The following is a 21230-nucleotide window of genomic DNA, read 5'->3' as shown; positions in this document are numbered from 1 at the left end:
GACTTTCCAGGTGTTCTTAAACTACAAGTCCAAGGTTATGCTGTCAGCTGGCAGATTATGCTCGATCTTGTTGTTTCACGACACACGGTCAGCCACAGCTGTTCCTGGCCTGCACTAGTGGGTATGATTGGTTCTATTTTCACTTTCCTGGTGTATTAACGGTAAGTTGCTAGGTGGGTACTAGGTCTGGATACTTCCTAGCAGTGAAACGGCACAATGCATGGAGGCAATCTCCATTTACACCTCGCATTTGGCCGAATGATGATCGGGATGATTAAACATGTTTGAAATTCAATGGCTACCAGCTACAAAGAGAACGTATTGTACAACAAAATGTTTTAAGGCGCCTCAAATCATGGAAATTGCACATTTAGGGGTCTATTCATGAAGCCGTGAAAAGGGTGGATAAGTGAGCCAGTGAAGAAGTTGCCCATGGCAACCAATCGGCATTGAAGTAACATTTATAATTTGCATATGATACAGTTGTACTGAGCAGCTGATTGGTTGCCTTGGGTAACTTTTCCACAGGATCGCTATTTTCACTGCTTCATGAATAGACCCCTTTAGGAAGGTGATTTAAAATTAGCAGGAAGCGATGCGACCTTGTTAACACCACAGAGCAATCTAAGAGCGATTACTTTCATGGTATGTTTTCATATCAAAATTGCAATGGGGCAGCCACCTTTATGCTTCCTAAGTGGTTAGCTGCCAGCCTGCCCCTGAAAACCCCTATGAATTGCCATTGTACTGCCTGATCACCAGGGTGAATAGGGATCTACAAACATGCTGTCACGGCATTTCCCTCAAATTGTGTCTATTCCGTTATCATATAAGGGGAGATGTATCAAGCCTTCTAAAGAGTGGAGAAGAGAATAAGTAGTTTCCCATAACAATTAGTCAGCTTCTACCTGTCATTTTTTGGAATGTTCATTTGTGCAGCTTCTGTGTTAGCACTATCCACTTGTTAGAAGATTTGATACATTTACCCCATGGTGTCAGTGGGTGATGGTGTGTGAGTAGAATTACAGTGGGTGATGGTGTGTGAGTAGAATTACAGTGGGTGATGGTGTGTGAGTAGAATTACAGTGGGTGATGTTTAATGTCAGTGAGAGAAATTACAATTGGTGATCGCAAGTGAGGGGAATGTAGGTGGGGTATGGTGTCAGGGAATGAGGAGTCAAGAATTACGGGTGTAGTATGGTATGCTGGTGGCCGGGAGCCCGACTGCCGGCATACTGACAGTGTGGCGAGCGCAAATAAGCCCCTTGCGGGCTCTCTACGCTATTTTATTCTCCCTCCAGGGGGGTTATGGGCCCCCATGAGGGAGAAAAAGTATCGGTATGTTGGGATTCCGGCGCCGGTATACTGTGAGCCGGGATCCTGACAGTCTGCATACTGAAGACCACCCAAGAATTACAGTAGGTGGGGTATGGTGTCAGGGAATGATGGTGAGTGAGGGGAATCACAGTGGGTAGTGTATGAGGTCAGGGAGTTGGTGTGAGGAGACTTACAATGGGTAACGCTACATTAGGTTATTAATACATTAGACACGAAGGGCGACTAAAATGGTGCATAACCTACATCACAAAACATGCACAGAAAGATTAAAAAAATCTCTATAGTTTGGAGCAGAAAAGGGAAATGGGGGACATGATAGAAACTTTCAAATATATCAGGGGTTTTAACCAGGTCCAGGAGGGAAACATTCTCCAAACGAAAAGAAGCAATAGAACACGAGGACATGCACTGAGACTGGAGGGGGAAGTTCAGGGGAAATTTGTGAAAAACTTACTTCACATATAGGGTAGTGGACAAGTGGAATAGCCTCCCATCAGAGGTGGTAGAGGCTAAGACAGTAGAGCAATTTAAACATGCATGGGATAGACATAAGGATATCCTTACAAAGAAATAAGGATCAAATAAGGTTTGAGATAAAAAATAAATAAAAAAAAGGGGCAGACTAGATGGGCCAAGTGGTTCTTATCTGCCATCAAATTCTATGTTTCTAAGTAATGTCAAGGGCTGACTGGCAAATTTTAGACTGGTGGGCACAAGCAAATAGCACAGGCTGATTAGCACAGTGTTATCCTTGAAAAGTGATTTAAAGCACAGAAAACAGGATTTTCTCCAGGAAAAAGAATACTTTTTGTTTTGCCAGTCCACACCTTTGTGTTGGGTCAGGATTTGGTGAGGTATGGGATCATGGAGTGGTGGTGAGTGAAGGGATTTACATACAGGTGTACCCATGCTTATCTTATAGGCCCTACACACTGGCCGATTTTTTGAAAGATATGAACGAGAACTCGTTCATATCTTTCAGTGTGGAGGCTCCAGCGATGAACGATGCGTGGCCCCGCGCTCGTTCATCGCTGGTCCCCCATCAGCTGTGCATGCAGGCCACTATGGACGATCTCGTCCATATTTGCCTGCAGTTCTATGGAGCCGCGTGACAGGGGGAGTGAAGAAACTTCACTCCCCCCGCCGCCGGGTCGCTCGTCGGCCGTATCCGCCGTCTGGCAGTTCGGCAGCGGGTCGGCCAGTGTGTAGGGCCCTTTACTGCAATACCGCATGCTTTATGAGGTGTCCGGCTGTGACTATTTGCAGTGTTGCAGCCAGAGGCAGAACTCTGGGAGGCAACGGAGTCATCTGCCGCCAGGCTCCTGCTCTGAAGGGGGCACCTCTCCTCCCATTCTGTGACACCATTGAATTAAGTTAATTGATAGCTGCCGCTGTCTTTTTAGTGGCCGACTTCCTCACTGGTCCCTGCACCTTACAAATCACACCCACTTTATTATACTGAATATACACATTTTACAATTGTAATACCCAGGATTAGAAACCACAACCTATTACACTGGAAGCAGATACCTTACTGATGAAGCTGTTGCTCCGGTATAGGAAATATGAGAATTTTAACTATATGAAGATACTTCTCTGACAATTACATGTAACGTCATATAGTTAGAATTCTCATGCTTTCTCTACAGGAGCAAATAACTCCATCAGTAAAGTGTCTGCTGTTAGTGTAACAGGTCATGGGTTCTAATCTTGGTTATGACTGCTAAGAAATGTGTGATTTAAAATAAAAGACAATAAAATGTATAAATACAGTATATACATTTTTTTCAGTACACACACGCACACATACATATATTTATCTTAATATAGGAAATAGTGGGGCACCAATATTTATCTTGCCTCCGGGCAACTGGGCTGAAATTACGCCACTGGTTGCAGCATTATTTGCAGTGTTGCAGCATGCTGCATCGCAGCAAAGATGAGCATGGCTACATCTGAAGTATGAGGTATGGAATCACGGAGTGGTGGTGAGTGAGGGCAATGACATTGGATGAGGTATATATTTCATGGGTGAGGGATGGTGTCACAGTGGTGGTAAGGTGTATTTCTATGGGTGAGGGATAGTGTCTGGGATTGATGGAGAGTAAGGTATTTCAGAAGGAGAGGTATGGTGGGAAGTAAAAAGTATTGCAGTGAGGGAGGTATGGTGATGAAATAGTGGTGTTTTAGGGGTTGCTATCTATGAGTACAATGTGTACAATGAAGGATGGGTGAGATGATTTCCATGGGAGAGGTGTTTGGTGAGATATAAGTGTGCGGGTGAAGTACAGTACTGTAATACAGGCAGCAATACCTTTGAGTCATTCTACCAGAATAGCCCCTACACTGCGGAGGATGAGTGTGTCTCATCATCCCAATATCAGCTAGTCTGCAGAAGATGAGTGCCACTCATCCTCTGCAGCAGTGGGTGTAGCACCCCCCCCCCCCCCCCCACCCCAAAAAAAATGTATTGTCCCACAGGTCCAGAAGACACATGCGCTTCGGCAACACTGCTTTAAAAAAATAAAATAAAAATAAAGGTAGGGATACCTTTGTTTGAAAGAGGAGAGTGTTCTTTCAAACAGTATGCCCACATAAAGGTTAATATATATTGATCACATTTATCACCAGAAATTAACCTACTGCGCTAACAGTGAATAATGAAGACAAAGTAGACGGGTGATTAGAGGTGCACTGATTTAACCCTATTTAGTAGGGTGATACAACAATTCAGGTAACCAGTATTTTACAGTTCATCAATAACACATCTATAACATATGTCTTCTTGTGACTGAAAGATATTGATAACCTTGGTGGTGCTCCCTAAGAGTTCTGGTAAACAATATATGGCTTGAGGGAAAGCCTTTTCCTTTTTCCTTCCTTCTCCTTCCTCTTCCTTTTTCTTTCCCTCAAGCAGTATAATGAATAATGTAGTCCAGAAATGGGAGAAGATTTCCCCAAACTTTGCTACAAATAGTTTAGCGGCACCAATTGTAGAATGTGGGAGGTTCTATCTTTCCAATGTTGGGGCCCTATGGTGCTTACTGTCTGGTATTCACTTGTGATCATTGTTGCCCCCTCAGTACAGAAAACTTTTTTCCAAATAGGGCACGTATAGTATACCTATTTCTCATACGTCCTAGAGGATGCTGGGAATGCTTCAAGAACCATGGAGTATAGACTGGATCCGCAGGAGACATGGGCACTTAAGACTTTGAATGGGTGTGAACTGGCTCCTCCCTCTATGCCCCTCCTCCAGACTCCAGTTAGATTCTGTGCCCAGTGAGACTGGATGCACACTGAGGAGCTCTCCAAAGTTTCTCAGGAAAATACTTTATTAGGTTTGTTATTTTCAGGGAGACCAGCTGGCAACAGGCTCCCTGCATCGTGGGACTGAGGGGAAGGAAGCAGACCTACTTCTTAAGAGTTCAAGGGCTCTGCTTCTTTGGCTACTGGACACCATTAGCTCCAGAGGGTTCGATCACTTGGTACGCCTAGCTGCTTGTTCCCGGAGCCGTGCCATCACCCCCCTCACAGAGCCACACGATTGAAGCCGGGTGAGTATGTGAAGAACAGAAGACTTCAGTGACGGCAGAAGACACGTCTGAGGTACCGCGCAGCGGGCACGCTGCGCGCCATGCTCCCACACAGATCACGGCACTGCAGGGCGCCCTGGGCAGCATGTGGGGACCTCAGACAGCACTGGCATAGAAGTTAACAATGCCCAGGCACTAGTTAAGGGACCCCCGCCAGTATAAAGATTTTGAGCGGGATGGAAGCGCGCCATGTAGTGGGCAGGGCTTAGCCCGCACAGCTCTGACCAGCGCCATTTTTTCTCTTCACAGAGGGCTGCAGAGACGCTGGCCCTGACCTCTGGGCAGTCTTATTACTGGCCTCAGTACCGGGATAGGCGCTGGGTGTGAGCTGGCAGAACTCTCTCTGTGAGTGACAGTGTCAGCACCGCCGACAGATGATTGGGTGACTATGTTAAGTGTTTTAAACGCAAATGGGACTAAGTTAGCTAAGAGATTTGATAAATCTGAGTCTAAGAACCAGACATGGAAGATGCTTTGTCACAGGCCCAGGCTCCTTCGGGGTCACAGAAACGGCCATTTACCCAGATAGCAGTGATAATGCCTATTATATATCCTATATTAAACACGCTAAAAGGTTAATGAACACAGTACGCAATTGGCGTATGGAATACCGTAAGAGTATGCACGTGGCGTACAAACGCTTAGCCGTGGACGAGATGCACGAGCGGCACGTTGTAAAGGCAAGCACACTATAGGCTGCCGACTAACGTAATGATACGCTAGCAGCGTAGCGGACGCTCGAGACCACGAGGAGATCACGAGCGGCGCTGACGCTCACAGAGTTAGACCTTTGTAACAATATCATAAACAATGTACTTCAATTGTAAACCTTTGTACAGTGATAAGGTGTAAACGCAACACAGTGAAACCTTGTTAGTTTAAAAGCTGTATGAGCGATTCTTACGCTCTGAGAACCCTTTAGTAATATAATAAACACTCAAATACCGGTCTAAGGGTCTAACACCTTTTAAGGAAATGAATGAACGTTCAATTGCAAAAGAATAACACAATACAAGTTATACACTACCAAGATAACATAAAATACCTAACCGAATTACTACACATAAAATACAATAAAGATACAATTACATTTAAGGGGGAAGGAGAGAGAGAATGGCTTACAACAAAATAGGAGATAAATATGGTTGCAGAGAACTTACGCACAAGGGGAACAATCGCAAGCGGCTTTCTGGATATCCAGCTCCCGATTATCAGTGATGAGAACCGCTGAAAAGAGTAGAGAGCTGGACCAGATCGGCTTGTCTTTATATACACTTACACACAGTACAGTACAATGGTCCCTACATTCTTATTGTTCATTGGACACAGGAATTCGTCTCTGCATTATAACAAGAGGTCATAGGTTGGTTCATACAGGTGGGTTGTGACTATTTCAAACTGCTCAGGTGGGAGGGAAACTGGGTTTCCCGCCGCATGGGTAATAAAGTGCAAATATAGTAAATGTCCATAAACTTCTTATGTCCATATCTTATGTCCATACGCACGAGCGAGTAATCCGCTTCAAACCAACACCGGAATATTGCTAATTATATTCTCTTCCGATGGATACTAAACACCACTGTGTAACCCCTGTCTGACCCTTCGTATCAAACAAAGAGGAATCTCTCTGTCCCCGAACATGCTATATTAACTAAACTTTCAGATTCTATCAAAGGGACCATAATCTACAAAATACATTATATGACTAAAATATGTTACGATTGAGTCGCCCGCTAGACGAACACAAACTCTACCGTAAATGCGCATACCGCGCGACCGCGAGTATACGCACGCACGGGAGGGCTCATTCTGACTTGGACAGTCCACCCTTTGGCAGTCACCAATAACTGCCACTTCCTAAAACAGTTCAAAAAGAGAAAAATATATGTCATGTATAATACATTTCTATGACTGGGTAGGGGAGAAGAGGAGAAGGTGGGAAAACGGTATGACCTAGTGAGATAGCAGAAGCATGTGTGTATGAATCCATGTTTGGGGGGTCATGTATCATCGTGCCGTACGTGTTTTAAATCAAGCTTCGAGGTATTGCGAAGTATACATTTGAATTCCTTCTTATCCCGTGGTACGGGTCTGTGGATGGGCTGTCAAACTTTACCGAGCTCTTTTTCGGCTTTTGGTTGCAACAAAATGGGGAGCACATTTTAGTTGATGATACATGAATAGGGGGATATGTGAGTGCTGATATCTGTGCCTATATTCCCTATCGACTATGTGTGTTATTACCTGAAGGTTGTAGAGATGAAGATAAGGAGCAATTATGGTAAATGCAGTCATAAACTATGTGAGTTTAATATACATTTGCCGATTGAGGTCTTGTCTTGTCTTGTCTTGTCTCGATGTACATGTTGACTGTAGTCTCCCGATGCTTTTGCTATAAACGGTGTGCAAAAAGCTTTTTCAATGTCCATAGACTTACAAAAAGTGTTGGGCTAGCGTAAAATTAAAGGTACTAGGGATATGGGGGTCTATGGCATAGTCCATCAGTTGTCTCTGTAAAAGGTTGTCAAATTCTTCTTCCAAGCGGATGTCTTTTTACCTTGGAGGAAAACAAAGGAGAAACGGGTGAAAGAAACGGACCGTGGAATCACATTTTCATCACAACATTGTCTCTATCGTTGGGTCATAAACCAAATCAGTCGTTGTTATTACAGTATCTTCACTTCTTAAACTCATCACTCGGGCGCTACGTTTACACTTTGTTAAAACCCGAACGCATCTAAATATCAGACCGACCAATATGATGACACCCAGAATACACAAAAGAAATTTCCCTATATTCATGATAATTCCTTGAGTCCATTCTCCTAAACCAGAGAACCAATTTTGTGGGTTCAACCATGACACCCAACCGGTCAGCTCATTACCCACAGCGGCAAGGGTGAGATTGTGTTTCCTTCGGAACTCCCATTTTAATTGGAGTATGTCGTCCATCTTTTGGTCTATGACCTCGGCCGGGTCCTCGGTGCTGTTTGTAATATACGTGCAGCACTTTATTCCATACTGAGTCGCTAGGGTAACACAATACCCGCCTGTCACAGCTGTGAGATAATTGAGAATCATCCTATGCTGAACCAGTTCTGTTTTATAAGCTTGGAGCTCCCTTCCTGTATACCTGAATGTGTCATCATACATTTCAGTGATATTGTCTAATAAATTTGCAAGCGCAGATATATATTTATAATTTATCACTCCTCTGGCGGTACGAGTGATATCTAACGCGATTAGGAATTGAATCCCGGTGGATTCATGGATCAGGTCAGAGGCCGGATGCTCTGTTCTTTCTATCAGGTGCCGTTTAACGATGTGCTCGTAATGAGTGTGAGTATAAGGAGCTTGGGCACTGCAGTGAATATCCTTCATTTTAGTGTGGGATACGGTCATTACCTCAGGCAGTACTTTTCCAATATAACATAACCCTTCTGAGTTTGGGGCAAGCCACTTATACGCCTTCCTCCCGCATATGAAATATGCATCATCGGGGAGAACATATGGGACGGAGTAGGACATAACCATATTACACATTTTCCATATGAAATCTCCTAACCCTACTTCTCCCATCTGTTTAGTACACGTATCAGTTTGTACGATATGTGCACAGTATCCTGGTGATACTTCTCCAACTCTCATGATCCTATTTCCTAGGGTATACCTATATCGGATATATTTTCCACTACCGGCTATGTGGCGTATAAGTTCTGTATCTGTAGGCATTCTATCGGCTCTGTATGAAAAGGTCATGGTTTGGTTATTCCATGACACTTCCCAATTTCCCGGCTTTCGGGGATTGGAAATGTTAAAACATACTAGGGATCTATCCACATGATATTGGTGGAGCTTCAAACTAGGAGGACTGGAGATATTAAACCTCCTGTCCACCGGCCTCCCACCACTTAGCTCAAGTACCTCCCCTATAGTTAAAGGGAATGGCACTAATCCTGATTTGCTATGGCCTTGAGGTACTTGAGAGCATACCCAACAATCTGTCTGATTCAACACTTTACCCACTAAGGAGTGATAGTCACTCAATGGATGCCGGTCCATGTGGATATTGAAACTGGATTGGCATTTCTTGATACACCCATCCTCAACTACACTGTCACAGAGTCTACAGATACAGTTCTCTTCAGCTAACAATCCTTCACAATTTCTCCTATTGTCAATGCTACCAGATCGTTTTCTGATACTCGCCTTTACTCGGTGATTATGTTGTTCTTGGAAATCTACGCCTCCATCTCTGTCATCAGAACCCATTCCAGAACCTCTCTCGACCTCCATGGTACTCTCGCCGGAACAGACTGCTCTGGTCAACATCATGGTCAACAGGAAAATCCGGATCACAGTCTCTTGGGGCAAGTCCATCTTATAGGAGGAAATGGAGAAGAATGAGAAGGGGGAAAGAAACAATTGAGGGAGATGGGATGGGAAGTGGAGAAAAACAATAAAAGGGAACAGGGAATCAACAACTGCCTCCGATCTTATTATTCTCAATGCTCAGGTGCCGTCTCGGTCCTCCTGAAACAGACACTCCAGTGATACAACTTCCTCTACCGTCTGTTCTTTATCACGGGACCTCTCTGGATCAGCAACCTTCTTACAATGGGACGAATGAACCCAAGTCTCTCTCTCTGCAACCTTCAATGCTCTCGTGCTAATCAATAAGACTTGGTATGGTCCTTCCCATCTGTCAATAAGGCAACCTGAGCGTAGAAAATTCCGTATCATTACATAATCCCCAGGTTTAATGTCATGACAATTACTATCTGGCAGATCAGGAATCACCAACTTCAAATTGTCATTCTGTTTACTCATCTTAACCAAATACTTTACAGTCACTTCATTGTTACACTTCAAATCATCCTGAGGGTTAATCATGACATGCGGTTGTCGACCAAACAGAATTTCAAAAGGGGACAGATTAAGAGGGGACCTGGGAGTGGTTCTGATGCTGTATAATACAATGGGCAAAGCTTCTGGCCATGTCAATCCTGTTTCTTCCATAACTTTGCTCAATTTATTTTTAATAGTGCTGTTCACTCTTTCTACCTTCGCACTCGCCTGGGGGCGGTACGGAGTGTGCAGCTTACTATCAATTCCCATCAATTTACACATTCCTTGAAAGACATCACCTGTAAAATGGGTACCCCTATCACTTTCAATTATTCTAGGGATACCATATCTACACACAAATTCCTGTACAATTTTCTTAGCAGTAAACATTGCGGTATTTGTGGCCGCAGGAAATGCTTCGACCCAATTTGAAAACACATCTATACAAACTAGTACATACTTCAAATTTCGACAAGGGGGTAATTGTATGAAATCAATCTGTATTACCTGAAAAGGGCCGCCTGTAGGTGGGATATGAGATGGTTCTGTTGGTATTGCCTTTCCGATATTCTTCCTCAAGCAGGTGAGGCAAATCATTGCCCTCTTTCCCGCATGGGAAGAAAATCCTGGGGCGCACCAATATGCTCTTACCAACTTGCACATCCCTTACTTGCCTAGATGAGTCAGCCCATGTGCTGCTTCCGCTAAACCTGGAAGGTATGCTCTGGGTGCCACTGGTTTACCCTGTCCATCTGTCCCGAGTCCTGAGGACTCCTGGCCATATCCTTTTGCCCTCCAAACTGCCTTTTCCTGTGTGGAACACAAATTTTGCATTTCACACAATTTCTGTGTGTTGACGGTATTAAATACCATCAGTTGTGTGGTGTCTGTTTGTCTGGGGGTACCAGCTGCTAACTTAGCAGCTTCGTCTGCTCGGCTGTTACCAAGTGATACCGGGTCTTGGCTATGTGTATGTGCTTTACACTTGATAACAGCCACTCTGTCAGGTTCCTGTATCGCTGTTAGAAGCCTTTTGATGTGGGCTGCATGCGCTACCGGTGTACCAGCTGCCGTCATGAAATTTCTGAGGCGCCATAGGGCTCCGAAATCATGTACTACTCCGAAGGCGTATCTAGAGTCGGTATAGATATTGGCTGTTTTGCCCTTAGCCAATTCACATGCTCTGGTTAGGGCAACCAGTTCAGCAACCTGGGCTGAGTGAGGTGGGCCTAGCGGTTCTGCTTCTATGGTGCCTTGGTCATCTACGACTGCGTATCCAGTACACAAGTCTCCCGAGTCCGTCTGTCTGTGACAACTACCGTCAGTGTAGAAAGTAAGATCTACATCTTCCAATGGGTTGTCACTGATGTCAGGCCTTGCCGTGAAATTTTGGGTCAAATATTCCATACAATCATGTGAGTCAGTGTCTGTACTAAATCCTCCTTCACCATCACTCTCATCCCCCACCCTTTGTGCCTGTCCAGGCACACCTGGGAGATACGTTGCTGGATTTAGTGCACTGCATCTCTTTATGGTGATGTTTACAGGGGCCATTAGTGCTAATTCCCACCTTGTAAACCGTGCGGATGAGACATGTCTGGTTTGGGCAGAATTTAGTAAGGCTGACACTGCATGAGGTGTATGGATTGTGAGGTTGTGTCCTAGCACTACATCTTCGCTTTTCGTTACTAGCAATGCTATTGCAGCGACACTTCGCAAGCATGTGGGGAGGGATCGCGCTACCGTATCTAGCTGAGCGCTGTAGTATGCTACCGGCCTGCTGGCATCACCGTGCTTTCGGGTTAGGACGCCTGCCGCGCAACCAGCACTTTCTGTTCCGTACAGCTCAAAGGGTTTCCCATAGTCTGGCATACCTAATGCTGGTGCCTGCGTTAGGCACTGTTTAAGTTCTCAAATGCCATCTCGGATTCGTCTGTATGCGAAATCCGATCAGGTTTGTTTGATGAGACCATCTCCTGCAAAGGTAATGCTAGAATGGAAAAACCTGGGATCCAGTTACGGCAATACCCACACATTCCTAGAAACGTTCTGATCTGTTGCTGGGTTTGTGGCAGAGTCATGTCTCGAATTGCTTGAATTCTATCAGCGGTCAGGTGTCTCAGTCCTTGTGTCAGACAGTGTCCCAGATATTTTCCTTTAGTCTGGCATAATTGCAACTTGTCTTTGGAAACCTTGTGTCCTGTGTCTGAAAGATGAAACAGGAGCTGTTTCGTATCTTTCAGGGACGCTTCCAGTGAATCTGAACATAGTAGTAAATCATCCACATATTGGATCAACACTGATCCACTCTCTGGTTGGAAAGACTGTAAACAATCATGCAAAGCCTGTGAAAATATACTTGGACTGTCTATGAAACCTTGTGGTAATCGAGTCCATGTGTATTGGACTCCTCTGTATGTGAATGCAAACAGATATTGGCTGTCAGGGTGCAGAGGTACCGAGAAGAAGGCGGAGCAGAGGTCAATAACAGTGAAAAATTTCGCAGTGGGAGGGATTTGCATAAGGATGACAGCTGGATTTGGCACTACGGGGAACTGACTCTCAACTATTTTGTTAATCCCTCTTAGATCCTGCACTAGCCTGTAACCCCTCCCCCCACTCTTTTTCACAGGGAAGATGGGACTATTGGCAGTGCTGGATGTTCTTACCAGAATGCCCTGTTGTAGCAAGCGCTCTATTACGGGGTATACTCCTAACTCCACCTCTGGCTTCAGAGGGTATTGTGGGATTTTTGGAGCTATCCTACCATCTTTTACTTGCACAACTACTGGAGCTACGTTTGCCATTAATCCAGTGTCTTGTCCATCTTTAGTCCAAAGTGACTCTGGTATTTGGGATGTCATTTCTTCTACCTGGGATGAACTCCTATTTATCATAACAGTATGTGACATTAATTTTGATGGGGAGTCTAGCATGTCTCGTACTTCCTGAGCGTGATTCTCAGGTATGTCTAAGAATACACCTTCAGGAGTACAATAAATGACACACCCCATTTTACACAATAAATCTCTTCCCAGGAGATTAGTCGGTGCCGATGCAGCCAGCAAAAAGGAATGCTTGGTATGCAAAGGCCCTATTGTAATCTCTGCTGGTTTGCTAACAGGGTAGTGCTGTACTACTCCCGTTACTCCCATGGCTGGAATTGTTTTACCAGTGGTTCTCATGCCCACTGTCGAATTTATCACTGATTTGGCCGCCCCCGTATCTACAAGGAAATTTAATGATTTACCAGCTACATCAATTGTGATCTCGGGTTCACTTCCAAGACTTGCAATCAATTTCACTGGCTGCAGATTACAGGTGTGGCCACACCCCTATTGGGTATGGTGACCTCCCTGAATCGCGCTGGCAGCAATTACTTGTGGTGGGGGTAGATGGGAACTATCAGAGATTTGCCAGTCTCTTCTTGGGGGATACCTTTTTGTTTCCCCTGCATGTGGCTCATAGCTCCGCCCTTTCGGTCCTTGATCCCAATGTCTCGTATCAGGTCGGTGTCTAGGGGATTGATATGAGTTTTGTATTTGTCTTGCTTTACAATCACGTGACATGTGTCCCTCTCTGTGACAACTATAACATTTTATACCTCTTGACTTACCCACAGGGGTCACAGTTCTGGGCTGAGGTGGCCGGGTAGTGAGGGCCTGTATGCTTACAGCCATTAACTTATCACTCTGTGACTCCCTGTGTCTGATGATATTTCGATCATGCCCAGCAGCAGCCTCTCCCAATGCATCCACCGACATACCTCTCCAATCAGGCCTAGTGGTTTGTATTCTATTCCTTAAAACCTCTTTTAGACCGTCCATTAATACTGAAACAGCGACTTCCCTGTGGTGTACATTAGTTTTAATGTCATCTATACCAGTGTACCTAGCCATATCCTGCAGAGCCCGGTGAAAATACTCTGGTGTGGATTCACCTTCTTTTTGTTTTATTGTAAAGATTTTATTCCACTTTACTATTGCAGGAAAATATACCCCTAACTGTAAGTTGATTCTCTTTACATTATCCTGATTATACTCGTCTGTTAGTGGTACTTCCTCATCTAACTTGCAATCAGCGATAAACTTTAACGGATCAACACTGGGGGGTAAACATGCCCTCAAAACTGTCCTCCAATCTTTGTTATTTGGCTCTGCAGAATTTCCTAGCTCCCTAATATACTTTTGACATGCAACTAAGTCTTTCCTAGGATCAGGGAATTCAGACATCATTGATCTTAATTCTGCTCGGGAAAAGGGACAGTGCATGGCGATGTTCCTGACAGGAGTTGCCCCTGAAGTGTCAGTTTTCCCATTTGGCACTGCTATTACCCTAACAGGATTAAGTCCAACAACATCATTCTGAGTAGATTCTACAACATGTGGTGAAATGGTTTCAGCATAGTGTATGGTGCCGTACTTACCAGTCGATACGACCTCACCTGTCCCTCCGCTAGGGGCCTTTGCTACTAATCTTACGGGTTGGGTCGTGCCTACTGCTGTTTCTGATATGGTGGCTGCTAGGGAGAGTGCTGATATTGTTGTGGGCTCATCCTCTTGGTCACAATCCTGGGGAAAGTTCAAAACAGGGTACAACTTGCACGGATTAGTATTAGCATTAATTACTTTGGTTACATTATCCTTAACTACTACACATTTAACATAACCCTGAGTGCCATTCTCTGCAACCAATTTCTCTCCAGGTATGTATGGTGGTGGGGGAGCAGTGGCTATCAGTTTCCTGATAGGGTTAGATCCAGTGGCTTGCGCCAACCCCCTTTGTATTTCACCTTCCTGTTGCCACAATGTTAAATAATCATAATGTTTAATACGCCTTTTTGAAGATTTAATCAGGCACACTCTTCTCCTTAAATTCTGTAACACTTCTGGGTTAAAACTACCTACCCGGGGAAACTTTTCCCCGTCATGCACAGTCATCCTTTCCCATTCATTGCACAACATTTCTGTGTGATGACCATATTTCTCACACATGATATACCTTGCCGACCCGATTGGTCGGTTTACCAAATCAACCTGAACCTGGGTTGATCGCCCCTTACCTGAACAACTGGCCCCCATCTCTGCAGGTGCTGCTTTCACTACCTCTGACTTCAAATCAGGGTCTTCGGCAACCCTTACAAAAACCAAGATGCTCGGGGTAAAGCTGCGGTGGGGGTTTTGCAACGAGGTCCGCCCACTTAACTCCGCCCACGCTGGCCAATACGGCGACCAAAGTTCCCAGAGGTTCCGTACCCAACCTAGGGCACCTAAGTACGTCTACTTGCTCGGCGTGGGGGAGTGTCTTACCCTCCCCAGCAAGTATCAGTCGATGGAATGTCCCTGAGTGATCAGGCTACTTCCCTTAAAATAAAAAAAATTACACAAATCACGTTAACAATGTGCAAGCAGCGTTCTTCTGAATTCAAGATACGCTGATGCACACAATCACATGCGGTACAATCGTATCTGCACACAAGCAATAATTTTATGTGCGGAACGATCAGTGGAATCGAAAATTTCGGCTGCGAATTCCTTCAGCAATGAGCTTCTTTGGCCTATATGGGTCTCGCACCAACCCTCTTCGGTTGTGCTTCTCTACTTCTAGTCTGCTGTACCTGAACCTCCTGGTCCTTGACCTCCTGGTCTGTTATGTACAGCAGACTCTACTGCTCATAAATGTGTCGAGATTAACAAGGGACGCCTCCCAAGCCACCCCACGCTATCACTCTCGCTGGTGTACCTCTTTCTACTGGCCTATGGTTCCCACTTCCGTAATAAAAGAGAAATCTTATATATACACACTCTCTTACCACATGTACACTTTAATTTTTATTTCTGCGCAGAAATCCTTTCATTCGGTATTAGCCTAACCCAGAAGAATTGCAACAGAGAAAGTCTTTTTCTTTTAACTTTTAAACTTTTGGATTTGAGATAGATTTGTGTTATTTTCGCGTTACTTCCTTATCGCTTACTAAACAATACTATCGTGCGGTTTGTATCATGTGGGCGTATCCGTACGCTCCATTGCGTAATACACGCTCCGTGCGTCGACCCTTGCTGCGTACGCCCTGCCCTTGTAAGGACACGTGTACACAGACCAAGTACGTCCACAGTTACACACTACACGTTTATCAATGTGAATGATCTTTAACAGTAATCCTTCACTGACCACCACTCAAATCTCCCTTGTATTCTAGGCGAGATTGTGTGCGTGCCTTTTACAATTATTCCCTTAAATATTACTTTTAACTATTAATAACAACAAATGTCTCAACACGTTATCACTAATGTGTGGCAATCAGGAGAATGAAGTACGGACAAATAATACTAAACAAGGAATACAGGTGTGTGTGCTTATGCGTACGTTCGCAAAACAGAAACTAAACAGGTTTTAAAAGACAATAACATACTGTTCCTACCTTTTGGTTCCGGATTCCTTCAGCACTCCTTACTAAGCGAAGCAGACGCTTATCTGGTCAGCACTACGAGGAATATTACCTCCCGCCTTTTGCTGACCGATAATGTCTGCTGGAATTACCTAGTGTAGATATGTGAAGAGCGGGCGAGTCCCCAATTGATAATGCCTATTATATATCCTATATTAAACACGCTAAAAGGTTAATGAACACAGTACGCAATTGGCGTATGGAATACCGTAAGAGTACGCACGTAGCGTACAAACGCTTAGCCATGGACGAGATGCACGAGCGGCACGTTCGCTCACGGCTTAAAGCGTAAAGGCAAGCACACTATAGGCTGCCGACTAACGTAATGATACGCTAGCAGCGTAGCGGACGCTCGAGACCACGAGGAGATCACGAGCGGCGCTGACGCTCACAGAGTTAGACCTTTGTAACAATATCATAAACAATGTACTTCAATTGTAAACCTTTGTGCAGTGATAAGGTGTAAACGCAACACAGTGAAACCTTGTTAGTTTAAAAGCTGTATGAGCGATTCTTATGCTCTGAGAACCCTTTAGTAATATAATAAACACTCAAATACCGGTCTAAGGGTCTAACACCTTTTAAGGAAATGAATGAACGTTCAATTGCAAAAGAATAACACAATACAAGTTATACACTACCAAGATAACATAAAATACCTAACCGAATTACTACACATAAAATACAATAAAGATACAATTACATTTAAGGGGGAAGGAGAGAGAGAATGGCTTACAACAAAATAGGAGATAAATATGGTTGCAGAGAACTTACGCACAAGGGGAACAATCGCAAGCGGCTTTCTGGATATCCAGCTCCCGATTATCAGTGATGAGAACCGTTGAAAAGAGTAGAGAGATGGACCAGATCGGCTTGTCTTTATGTACACTTACACACAGTACAGTACAATGGTCCCTACATTCTTATTGTTCATTGGACACAGGAATTCGTCTCTGCATTATAACAAGAGGTCATAGGTTGGTTCATACAGGTGGGTTGTGACTATTTCAAACTGCTCAGGTGGGAGGGAAACTGGGTTTCCCGCCGCATGGGTAATAAAGTGCAAATATAGTAAATGTCCATAAACTTCTTATGTCCATAACTATACGCACGAGCGAGTAATCCGCTTCAAACCAACACCGGAATATTGCTAATTATATTCTCTTCCGATGGATACTAAACACCACTGTGTAACCCCTGTCTGACCCTTCATATCAAACAAAGAGGAATCTCTCTGTCCCCGAACATGCTATATTAACTAAACTTTCAGATTCTATCAAAGGGACCATAATCTACAAAATACATTATATGACTAAAATATGTTACGATTGAGTCGCCCGCTAGACGAACACAAACTCTACCGTAAATGCGCATACCGCGCGCCCGCGAGTGCACGCGACCGCGAGTATACGCACGCACGGGAGGGCTCATGCACGTGCAGCGGGCACACGCATGTGGTGCATATATGGCAATGTGCAGCGTGATATTTTTCTGACTTTGACAGCAGATACAGATACCGACACGGACTCTGATTCCAGTGTCGACTATAGTGATGCCAGATTACATCCAAAACTGGCTAAGAGTATTCAGTACATGATTGTGGCGATAAAAGATGTTTTACATATCACTGAGGACCCCGCTGTTCCTGATACTAGGGTCTGTATGTATAAAGGAAGGAAACCTGAGGTAACGTTTCCTCCCTCTCATGAGCTGAACGCACTTTTTGAAAAAGCTTGGGAAAATCCTGACAAAAGAATACATGTTCCCAAAAGAATTACAGTGGCATACCCGTTCACTTCTGGGGACAGGGAAATTTGGGAATCAATTCCCACGGTAGACAAAGTTTTATCGCGTCTATCCAAAAAGGTGGCGCTTCCGTCTCCTGACATGGCAGCCCTAAAGGATCCTGCGGATTGCAAGCAGGAAAATACACTGAAATCTATTTATGTCACTACGGGGTCGCTATTCAGGCCTGCCGTTGCTGCGGCATGGGTGAGTAGCGCTATTGAACGGTGGGCAGATAACTTGTCACCTGAGGTAGATTCCCTGGACAGGGATAGCGTGCTTTTGACTCTGGGTCACATCAGGGATGCTGCAGCTTATTTAAAAGAAGCTGTAAGGGATATTGGCCTTTTGGGTTCAAGGGCCAATGCCATGGCGGTCTCAGCAAGGAGAGTGTTGTGGATACATCAATGGAATGCTGATGCTGAGTCTAAGAAGGCGATGGAGTCTTTTCTGTTTAACTGTAGGGTCTTGTTTGGCGATGGACTCACTGACCTGGGCCCTCATTCCGAGTTATTCGCTCGCTGCTAATTTTAGCAGAATTGCTAATAGGCTAAAATCCGGCAGTTCTGCGCATGCGTATGCACAGGGTGCACGCGCTAAGCAAATTTACACAAAACTATGCTATTTTACTCACAGGCGAACAAAGCTTTTCAATCGCTCTGCTGATTGACAGGAAGTGGGTGTTTCTGGGCGGAAACTGGCCGTTTTCAGGGAGTGTGCTAAAAAATGCAGGCGTGCCAGGTAAAAACGCAGGAGTGGCTGGAGAAACGGATGAGTGAGCGTGTTTGTGACGTCAAACCAGGAACTAAACGGACTGAGGTGATCGCAATCTAGGAGTAGGTCTGGAGCTACTCAGAAACTGCAAGGAAATTGCTTTCGTTAGCAATTGCTAATCTTTCGTTAGCAATTCTGCTATGCTAAGATACACTCCCAGAGGGTGGCGACTTTGTGTTTGCATTTCTGCTAAAAGTAGCTAGCGAGCGAACAACTCAGAATGAGGGCCCTGGTGTCTACGGCTACCGAGGGTTGAGTCTTCATTTTTACCTTATGTCCCTGCACAGCAGAAGAAATTGCCTCACTATCAGATGCAGTCCTTTCGGCCCAATAAATTAAAAAAAGGACGTGGCTCCTCCTTCCTTGCTGCGAGGGGGAGAGGACGGGGAAAAAGGTCACATGCTGTGGCAAGTTCCCAGGAGCAGAAGTCCTCCCCGGCTTCTACCAAATCCACCGCATGACGCTGGGGCTCCTCTGCGGGAGTCCGCTCCAGTGGGGGCACGTCTCAAACTCTTCAGTCAGATCTGGGTGCACTCGTACCTGGATCCTTGGATAGTAGACATAGTAACCCAAGGGTACGAGTTTCAAGACGTGCCCCCTCACCGATTTTTCAAATCGGCCTTGCCAGCTTCTCTTCCAGAAAGGGAGATAGTAAGAGCTGCGATACTAAAGTTGTGTCAAAATCAAGTGATTGTCACGGTACCCCCGTCTCAACAGGGAGAAGGTTTTTATTCGAGCCTGTTCGTGGTCCTGACGCCGGATGGCTCAGTTAGACCGATTCTAAACCTAAAATCCCTCAATTTCTTTCTGAAGAAATTCAAGTTCAAGATGGAGTCTCTACGAGCAGTGATCTCCAGTCTGGAGGAGGGGGATTTTATGGTGTCGGTTGACATAAAAGATGCCTACTTACATGTCCCCATATATCCTCCACATCAGGCTTACCTGAGATTTGCTGTGCAGGATTGTCATTACCAATTTCAGACGTTGCCGTTTGGTGAAAATCCTCGGAGCCGTGGACAGACCAAAGTAATGGCGGAAATGATGGTTCTCCTGCGCAAGCAGGGAATCACAATTATCCCGTACTTGGATGATCTCCTCATAAAGACGAGGTCCAAGGAGCAATTGTTGAAGAATGTTGCTCTTTCACTGACGATTCTGCAACAACACGGTTGGCTCCTAAATTTGCCAAAATCACAGTTGGATCCAACGACACGGCTGTCGTTCCTGGGTATGATTCTGGATACAGAATTGCTGAGAGTTTTTCTTCCAGTGGGAAAAAGCTCTGGATATACAGAACATGGTAAAACAGATTCTAAAACCGGCAAAGGTGTCCGTTCTTCACTGCACTCGGTTGCTAGGGAAGATGGTGGCGGCCTACGAGGCCATTCCGTATGGAAGGTTCCATCCCAGGGTGTTTCAGTGGAACCTGCTGGACCAAAGGTCCGGGTCTCACCTGGACATGCACCGGAAAATAATTATATTTCCCAGGACCAGAATCTCCCTTCTGTGGTGGCTGCACAGTTCTCACCTTCTGGAGGGACGCAGGTTCGGGATTCAGGATTGGATCCTGGTGACCACGGATGCAAGTCTCCGAGGCTGAGGAGCAGTCACACAGGGAAGAAACTTTCAGGGAAAGTGGTCAAGCCAGGAAGCTTGTCTACACATAAACATTCTGGAATTAAGAGCCATCCACAACAGCATACTGTAAGCAGAACATCTTCTTCGAGGTCTGCCGGTCTTGATTCAGTCAGACAATGTGACAGCAGTGGCGTACCTAAACCACCAAGCCGAAGCCACGAAGATTGTTCGCTGGGTGGAAAGACATGCCAGCGGTCTTCATTCCAGGAGTGGACAACTGGGAAGCAGACTTCCTCAGCAGACACGATCTCCATCCCGGAGAGTGGGGTCTTCATCAAGAGGTCTTTGCAGAAGTGACAAGTTGTTGGGGAGTTCCTCAAGTGGACATGATGGCGTCCCGCCTCAACAAGAAACTTCAGAGATATTGTTCCAGGTCAAGGGACCCTCAGGCTATAGCGGTGGATGCCCTAGTGACACCGTGGGTGTTTCAGTTGGTCTATGTGTTCCCTCCACATTTCACTCATTCCAAAGGTGATAAAAATTATAAGAAGAACAAGGGTTCGGGTGATCCTCATTGTTCCAGATTGGCCAAAAAGGGCCTGGTATCCAGCTCTTCAGGAGTTGCTCATAGAAGATCCCTGGCCTCTTCCTCTTCGGGAGGACCTGTTACAACAGGGGCCGTGCGTGTATCAGGACTTACCGTGGCTGCGTTTGACGGGGTGGCGGTTGAACGCCAAATCCTAGCCCGAAAGGGTATTCCCAGTGCAGTCATTCCTACACTTCTTCAGGCTAGGATAGAAGTAACGGCGAAGCTTTACCACCGTATTTGGAGAAAATATATGTCTTGGTGTGAATCCAAGAAG

Source organism: Pseudophryne corroboree, chromosome 2, assembly GCF_028390025.1.
Source record: "Pseudophryne corroboree isolate aPseCor3 chromosome 2, aPseCor3.hap2, whole genome shotgun sequence".
In the NCBI taxonomy this organism is placed as follows: Eukaryota; Metazoa; Chordata; class Amphibia; order Anura; family Myobatrachidae; genus Pseudophryne; species Pseudophryne corroboree.
The sequence above is the reverse complement of the archived record's forward strand: the minus strand, read 5'-3'. Positions refer to the sequence as shown.